Here is a 16,964-nt window from a genome sequence, read left to right as displayed (position 1 = left end):
GTTCTTTCAGAAGATATTTGCCCCTTTAATATCTATATGCTTCTTGCCTGTAGTATGCAAATAGGCAAGACCGTCTGAGGTCTGTTTGCAGACATTGCTTATTTGCAATTCAGATAATGGTCCAGCACCATGATAAATCTGCCACCACTGTGCTCCATTCAAATCTATAGTTTTTTCTACTGAGATATTTAAGTATGCCATGATGCTGCAACATTCTTTAACCATAAATAATTCCTGTTGCAGTCCCAGCAAAGGCCTCAGACATTGGCTTTGGGTGAAAGAATGTGGCCTAAGCCAAGCAGACCACTTGGAAATCCATGGGAAAGCAGGATGGGAAAAGCACCCACCCAAACCCTCCACCTTACCTCCTCCACACACACCTCACCCACCCAGCTCTAGCTGCTGGGAAAGCAGGCTCTCTACTCAAAATGTGAATAAAACATATTGCGGCCTATTTCATGGTGCCATGACTCTAAGAGACATTCATTGGTAAGTGAAATCTACTGAGAAGCTCATCTGGAAGCTTGCCTTTCCAGAGGTTGGTGAGGGAGATACCTGGAATTTCAAAGCAGACTTGAGGTTTCATAGGTGCTTGGTCACTGAAAGAAGACTGCCTCCCAGTGTACTGCCATATTGGAAGACATGTAAATCCATGCAAATTTGATATTTCATATTCTAGAAACGTTGGTTTATATTGTATCTGAAACCTAAACAAAGCAAACAACTGTACTCATCCTTACAGGAGACTGAATTTTCTAAGACTGTTATCAAGTATGATAGAAAACCTAAAAAGAAAACAGGGCCAAAATATTTACTAAAACAAGAGTGGGTATAAAGACTGGGAAGGCAGGAGGGAGCTAGGAAGAGAGGAATGAGGGAAAACTGTGCTTGGGATGTAATATATGAGAAGACACGATGGTGTTCCTCGAGATTCTGTGATTTTACTGGATAATTAGACAGAATTCTTAACTTCCCCATGCTGCTCACAGTGTGTTATTTGCCTGACTATCTGATGAGACAAAAATTCTCGAATCTCAGCTCAATGAAGAGTAATAACCAGTGTATTGTCCTGTAATGCTTTACTGGTAAGATCCTCGACGGCCCAACCTCCATAGTCCTAAAGTTGGAGGTATGATTAGCCCTGCATTTACCCTTACTTGCTCCTGAAACAAATGTATGCATTTATTTATGATCTAGACACTTTATTCTATACAGAACTCCCAAATGGTTTTCTCTCCTGGCTTAGATTTTTCTCTCTAGATCTCAAGAGTTCTTTCAACATTTTTCTTTCAGCTCTACACCTTTGAACATTTACCCTCTGGTGAGCCGGGGTCAAATTCTCGTTTCCAGTCTTCATTGATTCTACTCTGCAGTCGGCTCGGTCTCTCCCAGGATACTGTGCTCAGCACAGGACCTTTGGGGACATGGACAATTTACAGAAAACACCAAAGTGTTTCTTTTTTAAAATCAGAGATTCCACTTTAAAGTGCAGTTTGATAATCAATTATTTTAATATGATCCAGGACCCTGCAAAAGCCTTGGTTGTTAGAAAGGTAAATACACAATAGGTAATCAGCAGAACCTCTTATGTTATTGCTGAATTTGTGAGGATTTGTAATCTTATCCCTAACAAACTGAGTGTATCATTTGTCCTGAAATGAAGCATGTTGTCTTTATTTGTGGATCTAAAATAACACTCACTTATCATGTTTCATCAGAAGTGGCATTATTATTTATTATGACTGTCATTAAACTTTGGTCCTTTGCCGGGAATGTAAAGGAGTTTGCAGGAATAAAGGTTTGTTTTAGTAACCAGTGCTTCATTCTTTTTCCCACGTTCACAATAAAATAACACATTTCCATTTGATATTCCCTTTTTACCCCTTTTTATTGTGTTGCTACCATTTAAGATTTTCCTTAGGCAAATCACAGATCATATTAAGTAAAATTTGTAATTTAAACTGAAAAAAAAAACATTTTAAGGTGCTACTAGGGGGATGAATTTAAACAGTCTTTCATTTTTATCCCCAATTTTATCATATTTAAAAATATGAGAACAGCTAATGGAGAAAAATACAGCCTATCTTCATTCACAGATGTGTAGGATGAGCTCCTTCATGTCTCTTTGATCCTAAAGAAAGGACAATTTACTTACATTGTCTTTTGTGAAACTCATTTCAACTTTCTGGTGTGTCTTTACTTCTTTGATACACATAAGAATATATATTCTTAAAATTTGAGTCAAGATCAAGCCTGGAGCATTGTATGTTGATTATGCAAGAATGTAGATAATTTCATAATATTTTGTTGCAAGAACGTTGATGTTAGTTTAAAAGATTTGTCTAGATTTTATTTTTGGTTTTTATTTGGTGGTTTCCCTTCGGGTTTAATGGTTGTTGGCCTCAAACCATAAGCCTGGATAAAATTAATAATTTAATAACAAAGTTTATGCTGAAATGTTCCCTCTTCCATCTCTGTCTATGAAGTTGTCGCCTCAAGACACAAAACTACCTTGTCAATAAGTAAATCTATGAAGAGCCAGACTTTGCTTCTGGACAGCCAGAACGGAAACCCACCCGGTCATATTTAATTAGTTAAGGTGGCACTGGAAAGGAAAAGTAGTCTAACAAAGTCATAATTCTCCTGGACAGTTAGCTCAGTGGGGATTTGGAGAAAGCTGACAGGAGGAGCTGCTGTCAGGCTTTATTGACTTCTGCAGCCTGAGTGACGACATGTGTCATTACAAGGAGGTCAAGTTTAGCTTGTCAATGAGGCTGAACACCAGTGTGTCCCATGGGAATAGCCATATGCCCTAAATGGAAACCAAAGAGCTGGGGAGAAAGGATTAATGTTATGAACTAATTTTTATTTCCTGTCAACAGCTTAAAAAATTGTGAAAGGTTCAGAGACTATAAATTGAAATTGTGTAGGATATAGTAAGGTGGAAATGCTTTTTAGAGATCTATGCATATTTTATCAAGAATTGCCTAAATTGGCATAAAAAATCATGGCAGATTAATTTCTCAATTGTGGAAGAGATTCTAACAATTTCCTGATTACTGGTAAACTGATTTCTTTGCTAATTGGTAATATTGATGTTAATTAGCAACATCTAAAGAAAGAAGGAAGTTTAAGTCTTTGGCATTTATAATTCCTATTAAGACAAATGCTAGTATATGCTTATTTCTATTATTGCAATTCTGTTTTTTAAAATAGAACATCCTCCTTTCTAATAACAACATATTTATTTTTGAAAAACATAAATAAAAAATTTTTCTTTTAGATTGTCCTGTAGCTGTTTGTATTTTAATGTTAATTTCACTTCCCCAAGAAGGGCTGGCTAGTTAAGTGATTCCAACTGAACCTTCCCATTTTAATTCATAAAGGAAAGAAAAGCCAGTTGTTGCTACCGTCTCCGACCAGAAGAAAAGGAGGGACGACACAGAGTTCTTCTCAAAGCGGTTTATTCAGGAACCTTACAGCATGTCAGTGAAAATCTTTCTGTCTCTCCTGTTTCTCTTTTTGTTTCTCTTTCTCCTCTCCCTGCCCCCAAGCACAGTCCCTTTTATCCTCTCTCATCTCCACCTCTTCAGTCCATGTTGCATGGCTGCAGTTCATAGGTCCATGTCATCTGGCCTGATCTCGAGTCATGGGTGCGCCTGCGTAGCTTGCACGGTGGGAGTGGCTAATCTGGGGGGGGGGGGCAAGAGGAAGTCAGGTGTTAGTCACAAGCCTAGGCTGGAGTCCCAAGTATCATTCTTGGGATTGCTGCCACACCCACTCTCCACAGCCAGTGACTGGGCGGGGTAAAGGAAGTAGAGAGGGCTGAGAGCTCTGAGAAGGTCAGAGGACTGAGGTTAGAGATAGCAGCAACTTGGAAATTCCCAAGGACAAGCTGGAACCAGGTGGAATTTGTTGGTGTTAAAAAGCTATGAATATCAAGGATTTTATAGGTCTAATATGTCATATAGAAGGGCAGCTTGTATCTTTGTCTATTTGATGCAATCTTGTGTAGAGGATTTGTGGAATGAGAGTTGAATATACAAACCTGTATGAAAAGCTAACGGCCTGTAGAGATGTGTTTGTGTGGGATTTTGGGGTAAAGAAATGCCCCGGGACAGAGGCAGAGAACAGGCGGTAGTAAACCGCCAAGGGAAGGGAGTTGCGCAGAGGAGTTGGACCGTGGTGATGACTCAGACTGGGCTCCAGAGGTGTGCGCTGCTCTGTATCAGGGTCGGGCCTGAGTAGTGAGACCTCAGGGTCGGTAAAGAGATAAACTCCTTTCTTATTTTTAATATTTACCGCAACAGTTTCTCTTTAATAAATATTATTATTCAACTTCATTGTTATTAGTACTACACAAGTACTTTAGAAAAAATTAATTAAGAAATAATATCTAAAATATAGCTGGCATCAAAATATTTTATGTAACAATTCATATATACATGTACTTATTGTGTAAGGGAAATCTCCCTGTTGTTTTCCTTCAGAAAAGATTTAGCCTCCCAGGTTTATCAGCCAAATATGACATTAAAAGGAAAAAATAAGCCTGGGCACAAACCATCATACCAAGGCTGGATAATGGTCTCAAGATCAAGCAACAAAGTCAGAAGCACCCCTATCTCCCAGTTATTATCTTATTCCACAAGAAGACTGAGCTTTACAACCATTACACATATACAGAGGACCAAGCTGAAAGCCATACAGGCTCCCAGATTGGTGGTTCACTCTCTGGGAACCCATATGGACCCTGGTTAGTTGATTCGGTGGATTTTCTCATGGTGTCCTTAATCTTTCTGGTGCTCACAATTCTTCCTCTCTTTCCACCAGGATTCCCCAATTCCACCTAATGTTTGGCTGTAGATCTCTGCATCTGTCTCACCTGTTGCTAGATGCAGCCCTCTGATGACCATTAGGCTAGGTTTTTTCTGTTTCTTTCTTCTTCTTCTTCTTCTTCTTCTTCTTCTTCTTCTTCTTCTTCTTCTTCTTCTTCTTCTTCTTCTTCTTCTTCTTCTTCTTCTTCTTCTTCTTCTTTTCTCTCTCTCTCTCTCCCTCTCTCTCTCTCTCTCTCCCTCTCTCTCTCTCTCTCTCTCTCTCTCTCTCTCTCTCTCTCTCTCTCTCTCTTTCTCTCTCTCCTTTTTTGATCAGTCATATTTGGTTTTACCCTTGGTCTCTTCGCTATCCAGCCTCTGGATCTTCGCCATTCAATCAATGTTAGGTGTGTGCTTCTTTCTCTTATGGCATGGACCTCAAGTTGGAGGGAGTCATTTTTTTTCCACTCTCACAAGTTCTGCACCACATCGATCCCACTATATCTCGCATGCAGGACAAACTGTAGAGCAAAGTGTGGCTGAGTTATTGTCCCAGTTCCATCACTGGAATGCCTTGTCTGGTTAGAACATTACAAGGTCAGGCTCCATATCCCATGAGCCAGTAGACATCGTTGTTAAGATCACCTCATTTCATGGAATTTGTATTTTTGCAGTTGGTTTCCACACAACTAAAATGCACCCACACTCAATCCCATTTACTTCTCACAGCATTTGTCTCCTTTCACTTCTGCTGCCTGATCTCTTCTGTTCCAATCACTACCTGTTTACAGAACACCCACAAGCATCTATTTACCTGTCCCAGGAGACCCATGCACCTACTCCCTGAGTCCTCCTTGTTATTAAACTCTTTGGGTCGATGGATAGTAGCATGATTGTTTCTATTTAACAGGTATCATTCACCAATAAGTGAGTACACACCATGTTTTCATCCTTGGTCAGGTGTCCTAGCTCAGGATGATTTTTTTTTTTTATATCCACTTGCCTGCAAATTTCATGTTGGCATTATTTTTGTTTTGTTTTTAAAACAAGTGAGTAATACATAATACTTCATTGTGTAAATGTACCACATTTCTTTATCCATTCTTTGGTTGAGGGACATCTGGTTTGTTCCAGTTTCTGGCTCTTATGAATAAAGCTGCTAAGGCTATAATTGAAAAAGTGTCTCTCCCAAAGAAACTAAGGAATAAGGAAGGCCCAAGAAAGGATGTGTGAATCTCACCCCGAAGGGGAAACAAAATAGTCATATGTGGTAGATGGAGGAAGAGAACTGTGTGGCAGAGCAGTTGAGGAGGAAGAGGATGGGGATCAGGTGTGAAGAGGGGGCCAGAAATTAGCTGGGGTTAAAATGGACATTGATGGGAACATGTCTGGCACTAGTTGGAGAACTGGGACAACAGAGGCTCCTGAAAATCTTTGGGGGTGATTCTAGCTGAGACTTCTACCAGTTATACATAAATTCCAATTAAAAACATGTCTTTGTGGTAGGATTAAGCATCGTTTGAGTAAATGGCTATGAGTGGTGTAGTCAGGTCTTGAGATGTATCGATTCCGAATCTTCTGAGGAATGACCATATTTCCAAATTTTCTGTACAAGTTTGCATTTCTACAATGCTAGAGTGTGTCCTACTTGCTCTACCTCCTTGCCGACATGAGCTGTCATTTGTGCTCGGATAGTAGCCATCCTTGCAGGTATAATATTGAATATCAGAGTCATCTTGATGTGTATTACCCTGATGGCTAGGATGTTAAACATTTCTTTAAGTGATTCTCAGCCTCTTGAGTTTCTCTGCCCCATTTTTAATTAGAATATTTGGTTTGTTGGTATTACATTTTAAGTCAAAGTGGGGACAAAGTTTCTAGGAAATGATGAATGAAGCCTAAAATCCATGACACTAATTTGTCTACATACAATATAGTTGAGTCTGTTATTCTTCTAGAATACTACGACAATTTGGCCAAAATGTAACATTAATTAACAGTAATATTGATTACATTAATACGAAGTAGATTAATTGACATGTGGATCTGTATGAAGACTCCTGGGAATATGATGCCTTCAGATGAACACATGCTTGATTTTGGGTAACAATCCTAACACACGCTTAACTTTTAAAAACTGAGCCTTCATCCTTAGATGCTATTGATGAAATGGTTCACTTATTCAAAATCAACTATCTTCTCTCATGAAAAAATATTACTGAAAAATAAATGATCAAGGGGGTACCTAATTAAATCAGCTAAGATGTCTTACCAAATGAGCCATGAAAATTGTTCTGTGGCACTCATTCAATTGGAAACACCATTGAAAATGCATCCTCCCTCATGCTGTTAAATGCTCAGTGCTCATTAGGGATGCCCCAGCTACTCTCAGCATCTGCAACACTTTCTGCTTTGTTTTATAAGGGGCTAAATAGTCCCATTTTCTTTTTTAAGTTCAGAAATTTTTAAATTAATCATTCCATTCATATACATCTCAAATGATATTCCAATTTCCGGTTATCCTCTCCTCCATCCTGCCCCCCACCCTATAATATCCCATTTTCTATTTATCTGATTCTATAGGTGCCTTGCTTTCTTTAGAATCCCATTTTACACTTTTCTTAAAAAGGCTATCTATGGAAAGTCTCTCACCTACTCTACAGACTTAGTCTTATATCTTAAACAAAAATGTGAACAGCACATTTACCAGCACAAATTGTTCTTACAGCATTGACTTTATTAAAATCTTAGCATAGATCCGTTTTCCTACCAACTCTTAAGAGCTACTGTTTTAGTGTATAACTGAGCTTCTAAGTTTTATTTGTTAATAATTTCTATTTTATTGTGCAAGTTTTCTAAGATTGTATCTACTAAGGTGTATTTTTTATTTATTGGTGGAGCATAGAAAGTTTCAATATATAATGTCATACATTTCTCTTTGATAAAATAAAATTTTCTAAAGTAGAGATTATGTAAATCTCAGTTATCATATATACCAAAAAATAAATGTAAATTTAGAGTAAATCCTATATGGTACTGATGAAAAATTGAAGAAAACATCACACACACAAACACACACACACACATACAGACACATATACACACCAATACACACACAAGAGCAGCAAATATATAAGGGCAGTTGAAGTTATTGGAAGATACTATACTTTAAAATATATTCTAACCCAATTATCCCACATAATCAAAATATTCTTACCAAAATATTAATGAAATTCCTCTCAGACCTAGATATAAGATTCCCAAGATTTGAATGGGATTATGACAAAATGTGTAAAACCACAGCAATTCTAAGGAGACAATTCAAAATGGCTGAGATTAAACAGGTAGAGCTCAAAATGTAGAGAAAGTAGACCAGAGCATTATTGAATGTAGTTAATGAGCACGAGATATAAAAGGAGATAAAAATTAGTCATTTTTCTAGCTTAAATGCTGTCACTTTTTGATTGTCAATGGGTGCTTAAAGTATATTTAATGTTAAAGGTGTAAAATTTAATGTGAAACTTCATAACTCTATACAATGGTATAACTGTATATAAATTCATTGTGCTGTGTAGACTTTTTAGGTCTGTTTAATTTGTGATAATGTTTTTATTTATTTAAAAGCATTTTTATAATAAAGTTTATTTTAATGGGACTGCATAACTTTTTGATAATATGCACATATTTAGTGAGACAGAGTGAGAGCCTAGGGAACTCCAACAAATCTTTGGTCACATGATTTGCAGCACACATTCAGGAATACAACAAATGACATCAGGAATATTGGAACACCTAAACTTAAGTAAAAGTCAAGCTCCATGTGAAGATAAATAAACTTGACACCAAGAAAAAGGTATAACATGTTGCAATCAATGTTTGAAACAAAACAAAACAAAACAAACAAACAAAAAACACCAAAATCATGTGGGCTGAAAGTACCAGAGGCCAGAGAGAATGGCTGAGAGAGAAAAGGAAAACAGTAGTTAACAGGTGTAACATTAGAGTAGTGAGCAAGGAATTCTGGTCTCTTACAGCACAGTGCAGAAATGATGGTAAATATTAAGTAATATATATTTCAAAGACTACAGAAAATTACTTTGAATGTTTCATTATAAATAAATTTATAGAAATGTACATATATTTAACTTCATCTAACAAATTAATATATTTTCTTCTTAAAGTTACCTTTTCATTGTGAAGATTGTAAGCTTTGTTCTGTTGACCATATTCCCCCAAGACTAATTCAAACACATCATTATAAAAGTCATTTATGGAAGGATTTGGAAGGTATGCATGTCTGCATATTTTAACACACATATGAAATTTTAACTGATGAACTATGTGTGATATCTAATATACAAGTTATTTAGTTTTAATTCAGATTTGATTACCAAAATTTTATAGAACAAGAGAAAAGATATAGTTATGTGCAGGCACAAACAGAGACACCCAACACACACACACACACACACACACACACACACACACACAGGCTCCTTCAGAATCAAAACATTATCTTACCTGAAAGAATACAGTACTCTTTCTTGGTCTCTGTGTATGTGTATGTCTCTCTCTCTCCTCCACCTCTCTGTATATGTAAGTATATTCTCTCTGTATATGTATATTTGTAATTATGTAACTATAAAAGGCACATTATATTATAACTGTGTCGAAGTTCATTAAGTTATATAGACTTTGGGTTTGTTAATTTTGGTGTGCAGTGCTTTTATTTACAATTATATTTATAACTAAGTTTAAGAAGATTGCCTATATCCTTATATAAATACACACACACACACACACACACACACACACACACACACACACACACACTCACACACAGATATTCACTGTATAGGCCGAATTATTTATATCAATTATCAAATTATATATGATACTATATTGAATACTCAGCTATTCAAAACACATGTGAACTGCAGCATCTCTGGTTGTGGTTTACTTCTTTGTGATGTATATCTTGGTAACTCTAACCAGTAAGACAAACTTATTAAAGTAAATATGATTTATAATTAAATAATAAATGAAAATCTGATTAATTATTTCACTATTCATACAGCACAACTGATTACAATATTCCTTCATTTTAAGAAAGTTTAATTTGACTTATATATTGCTTATATATGACTTAAATCTTAAATTAATTGGATGATTGACTTTACGGTTTGACCTCTAAAAACATTGTAGTCCAGATTTTGGGGAAGATCTTATTGACATAGAAGACTCCTCTTAAAAGTAACTAACTCACCTTGTCAGTAAGTAGATGCAGGTTACTAAGAATTGGTGTTTATTCTATGGGCAGGGTCTTGGGAATGCATGCAGTTTCCTATGCATTCTATAACAGGCAACCTAGATTTCCCAAGAAAGAGTAATTCAAGAGTGCAAGCTCCCAGGGACTAAAACACCAATCAAAGAGTACACATGGAGAGACTCATGGCTCGAGCCACCCATTCAACAGAGGATGGTGTTGTCTGGTATCAATAGGAGGAGAGGCTCATGATCTTGTGAAGGCTGGGTTCTCCAGTGTAGAGGAATGTCAGGGCAATGAGGTGGGAGTAGGAGCATCTTCATAGAAGCAGGGGGAGGAGGGAAGGAACCTAGGAGAGGGGAGAATGGATAACATTTAAAATGTAAATACATAAACTATCCAATTAAAATAGAGAGAGTGCAAATGTTGCAGTAACCTCAACAGTTACTTTCACTTCTCTTCAATTTGGTTAAAAAATCAGAAGTTTCTATTGGTGAGACTCTATTTCTGCTTTAATAAACTCTGCTTAATAACTCAGAATTTATGTAAGTGATGTACTTCAACTACAGATTTACTCAGAAAGCACTCTTATAAATAATCAAAGGATGCCAATTAGAGCATCAATTTCTGATGGGAACCAGAACAGCTCCAAGCCTCTTGCTTGTTGTTCCTTGGGATTTTAACCATCTTGCATGTCAAAATGTCCACTAACTTTGTCTTCTACTCACATTCTTTGTGAATCTTTCAGTTCAGTCTACTTCTGTCCGAGAATGAGATAGATCATTGTATGTAATTACCCAGTATCCAGGTCTTCCCTCAGCTTAGAAGTGGAAAGACAGGCCTGAATTTTCAGCCTCTCCTTCAAGTTGCAAGTCTTACTCAAGGCCAATCACTTTCTTTAAATGTTTAAAGGCTATTTCCATAAGTGACTTCAGGCATATCACAAACAGTCTTCTTCTGAATAGTAGGATGCCTTTTGACAGAGGACATATCAAGAGTTTTAAAGCTCTGTTCTAGTGATAAAAATCAGGTAAAAGCTATATTGTATTGTAAAATATATAATGAATAGAAAAAATGCTTTTCTTGTTTTTCTGAGGGTCTTGGAATGTAACTCAGACTGTCCTTGAACTTAAACACTGTCCTGAATTAACCTCCTTAAATCATAAGATTAGTAGCATGTGCTATTACTGGTATCACCTTTTGATTTTTAATGGTCTATTAAATTATTAATTAATTGGAATCAAACAATAATATGTATGGTTAAATTTTGAATGCATACATTTTCACGATAACAAGATAATTTTTCATTTTAAAGAAAACCTTGCAAATACAGCTGAAGTTGTTCAGTTTATTCTGCTGTGATGTGTAAATACAGATTGGAGTCAAATGTCTTTTTTTTTTTTTTTGGTTGGGGAATAGATGACGTAACTCAACTTTACTGGGCAGGGGTTGATGTTAATATGTTAGTGATTTGGTGAAGAGGAATATTTTATTTTATGGAGGATGTAATGTACTTAAGCAGGTATCTAACTATCAAAATTTTTTTTGAATGTCCTTTAATTTACAAAACAAAACTAAACAAAAAGCATGAAGCGCTACCAACAGTCCTTTGTGAGTGTTGACTAGAGATTCTTTGGCTAAGGCAAGATATAAAGATAATTCTGAACATATTTTATTGTACTGAAGGTTTTCATTATTGCCCTCCTTCTAGACATCAGTTCACAATGTTCTTCTTTAACTTAGAGTCAGGGTTGCATAAACAGGACTTGCATATGCCCTTTAAGGCACTTCTATTTTTTAAGCTCTTTGATTTAAATTATATATGTAGTGGTTTTGAGTATTAAAAGGTGTTTGTTTCCTTCTGTGCAAGCTATCTTTAGAAATGTATTATTTTAACCCTCACAGAAAATGCTAACAATAGTTATAGTCTTATTTGCCAATTTTAAAATTACTAGTTTAAAAAGGCCTTTCTTCTTTTGTCTGTTAGTAAGCCTACTAATTTTTGCTGTGTTTCTCATTAGACTTGTACCTATTAAGCTCTTGGAGGCTAGATTTAGTCCACTTTTAATCTGAGTTCCCAATTCAACATTCAAATAACACAGATTCACCATTTGGTTTTTAAAACAATATTCTAATCTCTATTGTATGTTAAAACCAACAAGGGGAATAGAAATAAACTCCGTCTCTTTTCAACTGCAACAGACATTTATATTTTCCCTGAAGTCTTACGGCTTGGGAATTACCCACGATACCAAAGGTTCTTACCTGTTTTGTTTCCTTTAATAATAATAAATTAAATCTCAATATGTGGGAAGGCAAAGAAATAACCATCCTCTGCTACATGATTGACTAGTCCCCTACTCCAGCACTTTATTTCATGTATGAAGTGATTCATTAAATGGCATCTTTATCATGGGACAAGGCACAGCTATTTTGATTAAAAAACATAAGAGAACAAGGCATTGGGCTATAAATGACTTTTTCTTTATTTGGAGGTTTTTCCATCTATTTTCTGTCACCAAGGACATTTTCTCTACTACTTTAGATGTTATAATTTTTTAAATTATTTATTTTTGTGAAGGTATACATAGGGAATCCTGTAAGCTTATATTTTTCAAGACCTACTTTCAGAAGTGTACTTAAATGTCTTAACTCCCTTTCTAGCTCACCACCCACCAGAGACAGTGGAAAGGAAAAGTTAATAGGGCAAAGGAGGATCTGGATTTGTTTAGAAATAATGCTTTCGAGCAAATGCAATCTGCATTGTCAGAATATCAGCAATTCAGTTCACATGAATTAGCAGCTGTAGCTTGATATACTCACAAACACCATTTTAAAGAAGCAATGGTGCAAAAGAAACCATAAGGCTCTGCTCATGGGCATGAGTCTGCAGAAGTGGCAAGAAGCCACCACAATCTCACCAGAAGTCCTTTGGTGCATTTTTCTCTACAAAGTCACAACAAAAGATTATCAGCAAAGAAGGCAAGGTGCACCAATACCACACAGTGTCACCAGCAAAGCCCAGCATCAGAAAAGCCCAGTGAAGACCAGCAAAGAGCAGCAAGGAGAAAAAAATACCACACAGCGTTATCCACTGTTGGGTTCTATTTATATTCTTTTGAAACATCACATGGACTCTCAAATATCTGCTCTAGCAAAACATCACTGCCCTTTCTCCAGACAGCTGCCAAAATAATAAAAACACCATGTTTCTGTTCTCAGCAAGTATCCTCCCACATGTAAGCTTCAGCAAATATATCCTCTTATAAGACAGTTTCTAGAAAAATATAACATGACAAAACTGAGTCTCCAAAGAAACTAGAAACATCCTCTTCAGAACAGTTGGGTTGTCTGCATTTAGGTATGCCTAGCTATGTAAATATTTCAAATATGTAGGTATTATATTGTTTATTCATTTTGGAATATCAGCCTAAGACATATTTAAATGTATTAATACTGAGCATATTGTATATAAATCAAGCCTTACTTCATATTAATTGAGGGATTCCTTTTCTCAGTAGCACTGTGGGCAGGGTCACAGAAATTTGTGGATTCTCTTCCACAACTTCACTCTTTGTTTTGGGTACAACATTTGAGATATCCTTGTCCTTAACATTAGATTAATGAAGAAATTTCAGCCACCCCTTTGGTTCTGTGAGGATTTCTTATATCACAGAGTTGTGTCCTTGCTTTTTTGTTTTACATCAGGGTCTAAGCTTTTCCCTCAATTTCATTTGGCTCAATAAACAAGCACTGTGATAGATTCCTTCTTTCATTTACTCATGAAAATCTGTAGAATGGCTAAATCACTCAGTTTACAAATAAAGCTTAAAGAGGCTATGCATCAGCTTATATGGTCTATTGGTGCCCAATCCTCAGTTTGACTGTACCGGCATGTCTGGAACGAGGTCATTTACAAGAAGCTCTAATCAGATGCAAGTGGCATGTTTCTTAAAAGAGACACTCAAGCGCCGGTACAGGTCCATCTTCCAAGAGAAAAGCACAAACCCTCCTTGACTCTTCTGTAAGTAGGCGTGACCAAATACTAAGGCAATAAGCAGCTTTGTTTCAGGCACTCAGTCCACACTCTTTGTTTTGTATGTAAACTGAGCATTGCATAATTATGTTGATTACCTACTATGTGAGATTTACCCTGTTCAGAGGAGGAATGCTGCCAACTGGAAATCAACTCCTTTTTGTTTTGTATACCAGCTAACATTCAACATTATAAATATGAGTGAAAGAACCTAGGGGTTTTTCTCAGAATTAATCCTGCTGCCTCAGATCAAGGCTAGGCCAATTCCATCTATCCTCTACCCACAGTTCTTGGGAGAAGCAGGAACATTCTAGAAACACCACAGAATGTGCTAACTGATAGTCACCTGACCCTCTGATCCCATGGCCTGTCACATGCTTGCTAGCCAATAGATTCAAAGGCTAATATGCTTAGTCAATTAATTTAAATTATAACTTTGCTGATGTAACCTATACCCCTAAAGAGTATAAAAAACTGTAACCGCATTTCTTTCAGGGTCGCCTCTCCTCTGGATGTAGGCCACCCCAGTGCACTGGACTAATAAACCTTGTGCTTTTGCATCGATCCCCGATCTCTCCTCTCATTCATGGGAACCTCACATAGATCAGACTCAAATTGGGTCTTACATGAGCAATAAACTATGGTAGTAGAAGCAGTGATGACATTTTTCTATAAAAATATGTGATATTTCAAAATTTTACTGTAGTTTTTATCTATTTATCTATATATTTGTTTTAAAGCCTGCTTTTATTTTTAATTTTTTTGTGTTGTTTGTTTTGTTTTGTTTTGTTTCTTTTTTTCTTTCTTCTTCAAGTTCTATTCAGTCTCTCTTTTTGCCTTAGGTTTATTCCAGACCCCAAAGCAAAAATGTTCCATGGTGTATTTTTTTTCCCCTTCACAAATGCAGAGAACAAGAGCAGGCGGCTAAGAGGGGCTAACAACATAGATAATACTTCCTGTGAGCAACTGTGCCCAGCTCAGCAAGGGCATTAGGTCAGAAATTCACCAGATTCACCATCACTCATTTCCCTAACAGTGTACCCCCTCCACACACTGACACTGTCTATGAGTGACAGGCTCTGTGGCTTTGTTCCAGATTCCTATCCATGGCTTTGAGAGAACTCTGAAAGGAAAGGAAGGCACCATCAGTGATCAGGAATTGTCTTGCCATAGTGATTCATCAGAAAACTAGTCGTCATGGCAATACTGGAGAAGACAATAGCCCTGGTAGATGCAGAGTAACATGGTATCTACCCCTAAAATAGGGCCCAGGTGTGAGCCTCCTCTAATGTTAAAGGCTGCTGTAAGCATAAGGCTTGTTTATATCATAAAGTATGTATTTCACATTCCTCTGAGGACTGTCCTCCCTGTTAACTTTAATGACTCCAAGATAATCTGAGACAGTGTGAGTCTAGGAGACAAAGGTGTTGCTAATGTCTCAGCAAAAGAGTAAACACTTGGTACCTTCAGGACAGCCTATAAAGCTCTGGGAAAGATACATGAGTTTAGAACACACACACACACACACACACACACACACACACACACACACACACACACATACACACACACACAAAAATAACTCAACTATGCAAAAGATAAGGATGTAATATGAATTAAATCAGGGGCTTCAGGAATCTAAAGGAACAAAGGCAGCTACTTCATGAGCCAGGTAGTGGGAAAGTTACAAAGGCAGGAAGATTCCTGAGTCCAAGGTCAGTTTAGTGCAGAGAGAGATTAGGCCCAGGTATATTAGAAATGCTACTTACAGGGCATGGTTCCATCTTATTAGTTTATGGCCTGAGCTTAACAAAGATAGATAGATCTCTGAATTCTTTTGCAATGTTAAGAAAAAAAATGTATGCTTGCAGTCTCTTAAGAATCAGACAGCTGGGGTCAAAGGACGCTGATTCATAAGATATCAAAAAGAACCTGGAGTAAATGACTGGATTGATATGTGAAATAAAAGATGTGTTCTGAAGAAAATGAGCTATCCAGAGAATTCTTTAGGATAAAAAAGAGAACTACATGAAAAACTCACTCACTCACTCACACTCACACACACACACACACACACACACACACACAAACACACACACACATACGCACACAAGCAAGCAGGCCATGGAGAGAAAAATATCTTAGAATACAGCAAGCAGAACACAGGTCATCAGCTTGGATCCAATATTTGAGTCTGAGTCACTCTCTTCACTGCTTCCAGACACCCCTTCTCTCAGAACCCCTCTCCACACCCAGGCTGGTCCTTGGCAACAGTAATCTCAGCAAATGTGAGGCAGGATGAGAGAGTAAACCATACCTTTAGAGTTAAGGTTAACACAGTACACCCACAGATTCTCACAATAAAAACAAAGAAAGTAAGTTTAATCCTACCATTTTTTTTTCTGTTTTCAATTCTCAAATGGGCTTATATTTGTACCACAAAGCAGCTTTGACTCTGGTGTTTGATTTTGATTATTTTTTTGGCATTTTGATTTTATTCTATAGTTTCCCCCATTTCCTTACTCTTTGTATATCATCTCAATAGTACCAATATGTATAATGTCTATATTCTAATTTTAATTCACATCACTTTACTTTTTGAGTAGATTCTTCAGTTAAATACAGTAACCTCTCTCTGGAATTCCTTTTGGCACAATGTCTGTAGTTTGCCATGAGTGTTTACAAGTCTTTCATAGGATGTTTTCTTACAAGAGCTTAGCTCGACAGCACATGATATCACATTCAGTCATTTATATACAGTTGTTATCATCACATTGTTTGCATCTAATATTCTTTCTTCCCTTAGGAGTCTTGAGCCACTTCACTAATTTTGATCATTAAGACTTGCAGA

The sequence above is a fragment of the Micromys minutus genome (genome assembly GCF_963924665.1).
Source record: "Micromys minutus genome assembly, chromosome: 13".
NCBI lineage: Eukaryota > Metazoa > Chordata > Mammalia > Rodentia > Muridae > Micromys > Micromys minutus.
This window is presented reverse-complemented; position numbering follows the sequence as displayed.